This window comes from Gossypium hirsutum, chromosome A08 (genome assembly GCF_007990345.1).
Source record: "Gossypium hirsutum isolate 1008001.06 chromosome A08, Gossypium_hirsutum_v2.1, whole genome shotgun sequence".
Classification (NCBI taxonomy): Eukaryota; Viridiplantae; Streptophyta; class Magnoliopsida; order Malvales; family Malvaceae; genus Gossypium; species Gossypium hirsutum.
This window is the reverse complement of record NC_053431.1, coordinates 27,960,867-27,963,355: the sequence shown is the minus strand read 5'-3', so window position 1 is coordinate 27,963,355 and position 2,489 is coordinate 27,960,867. Positions and strand designations below refer to the sequence as shown.

The 2,489-nt window shown below is 36.7% G+C and overlaps 1 non-coding gene across 1 annotated transcript; it reads right to left on the bottom strand.

Moving 5' to 3' along the window:
- Positions 1-297: 297 nt before the first annotated feature.
- Positions 298-404, bottom strand: LOC121205453 (small nucleolar RNA R71). Its single transcript, XR_005900530.1, has one exon. It is a non-coding gene; the product is annotated as a small nucleolar RNA R71 (small nucleolar RNA).
- Positions 405-2,489: the final 2,085 nt, after the last annotated feature.

Here is a 2,489-nt window from a genome sequence, read left to right as displayed (position 1 = left end):
TAAGCTCAACACTTTGAATTAAAACCAGTAGTGTTTCAGATGCTGCAAACGGTAGGGCAGTTTAGTGGTTTACCTACTGAAGATCCAAGATTGCACTAGAGACTTTTTCTTAAAGTCTGTGGCTCATTTAGGCAGCAGGGTGTCCTTGAAGATTCCCTTAGATTAAAATTGTTCCTTTATTCATTACAAGATCGTGCCAGATCATGCTTGAATGCATTACCATCAGGTGCGGTGGCATCTTGGAATGAACTGTGTCAGAGATTTCTGCTTAGATACGATCCTCTCAACATGAATGCCAAGCTTAGGAATGACATTACATCGTTTAGGCAATCGGAAGATGAAACATTATATGAAGCATAGGAGCGTTTCAAGGAACTAATTAGTAAATGTCCAATGTATGGTTTTTAGCATTGAACACAGATAGAAATGTTCTAAAATAGATTAAATGCTCATACAGAAATGGTGGTGAATGCATCTGCTAATGGGACATTGCTTGACAAATCCTACAATGAAGCATACGAAATTCTAGAAAGAATAGCAAACAATGAGTATCAATACCCCACTACCAGAGTTGGTACTGGTAGAAGAGTGGCTAGAGCTATGGGACTTGATGCGATTGCATCTTTAACAGCTAAGGTATCATCTTTAACAAATATGATTAAAACACTAAAAAGACCCTCTGTAGTGCAGGAGATGAAGGTTGCAGAACTAGCATGCATATACTGTGGAGAAGATCATGTTTTTGATGAATGCCCATTCAATCCAGCCTCTGTGTATTGCATGGGGAATTTTAATTGTAGCAACAACAATCCCTATTCCAACACATACAATCTAGGGTGGAAAAAATATCAAAATTTCAACTAGAGTAATCAAGCAATGGAAATGCCAGCAATGTTAATCGATATAATGTGGCTGGTGTACCAGCTAGATACACTCAACCAATGCCGCGGAAAAATGTGCAACAAAGTTTGTCATCTTCAACATCAACTATGGAAGCTGTATTAAAGGAGTATATGGCTAAGAAAGATGCAATTATTCAGAGCCAGGCAGCTTCCTTAAGAGCTCTAGAGAATCAAGTGTGACAAATTGCCACTGCATTAAGTTTCAGACAACAAGGAGCATTGCCTAGTGACATAGAAAGTTCTCGATCTGAAGGAAAGGGACAATGCAAGGCCGTAACACTCTGGAGTGGCACTTAACTGCCAAGAGTTGTGAATGATGCCTTTACTGAGAATGAAAGTTTAGAAGTTTCTGAAAGCACAACTTTTGAATCAGTAGTAGAACAAACTACAAAACATTGGAGTAAACAGAAGCATATAGAAGCAAATTCATCTTGTAAAGCTAATATAAATGCCATAGAAAAGCAATCTCAACATTTGGAAGGAAGGTCACTGCCACATTTTCCCCAGCGTTTCCAAAAGTCGAAGTAATATGCTCAATTCAAGAAATGTCTAGAGTTCTTGAAGTAATTACACATCAATATACCTTTGGTGGAAACATTAGAACAAATGACTAACTATGTGAAATTCATGAAAGATATTCTATCCAAGAATAGAGGTTAGGGTAGTTCAAAACTGTTGCACTGATTGAAGGGTGCATAGCAATGCTAAAGAACAAACTACCATCAAAATTAAAAGAACTAGGGAGTTTCACTATACCCTGCTCGATTGGAAACCATTATATAGGCAAAGCATTATACTATTTAGGTGTAAGTATCAATCTAATGACTATATCTATTTTCAGGAAACTTGGGATAGGAAAGGAAAGACGTACTACAGTCACACTACAACTAGCTGATAGATCATACGCCCATCCAGAAGGTAAAATTGAAGATGTACTAGTAAAAGTCGACAAGTTCATTTTTCCAGCTTTATTATTTTGGAATGTGAAGTGGATAAAGAGGTATCCATAATTCTTGGATGACCTTTCTTAGCAACTGGGAGAACATTGATTGATATATAGAAAGGTGAATTAACCATGAGAATTAATGATCAACAGTTGACATTTAACATGTTTGATGCTTCAAAGTGTGTAGACCCAGATGAAGAATGCCATGCTGTTGAATTTGTTGACATTGTAATTCAGGAAGAATTTGCAAGACATATGCACAACAATTCTGATGCAGACTTTGTTGAATTAAATGAAACAGAATTGACAGAAAAATTTAGGGAACTAATGGAAATTCAACAATCTGGAAATGGATTCAGAAGGAGCTTTCAATCATTAGACTTATAAGGTAGATCTTTCAACCCTACTCGACCGTTAATAGAAGATCCACCTATGCTGGATTTGAAGCCATTACCAGTGCATTTGAAGTACGCTTATTTGGGAGATAATGATACAATGCCTATAGTTATCTCTGCCAAACTTACAATAGACTAAAAGATGCAATTACTAAAAGTCTCAAAAAAATCCAAGAAAGCTTTAGGATGGTCAATTACGGATATCAAAGGAATTAGCTTAGGAATCTGCATGCACAAAATAATACT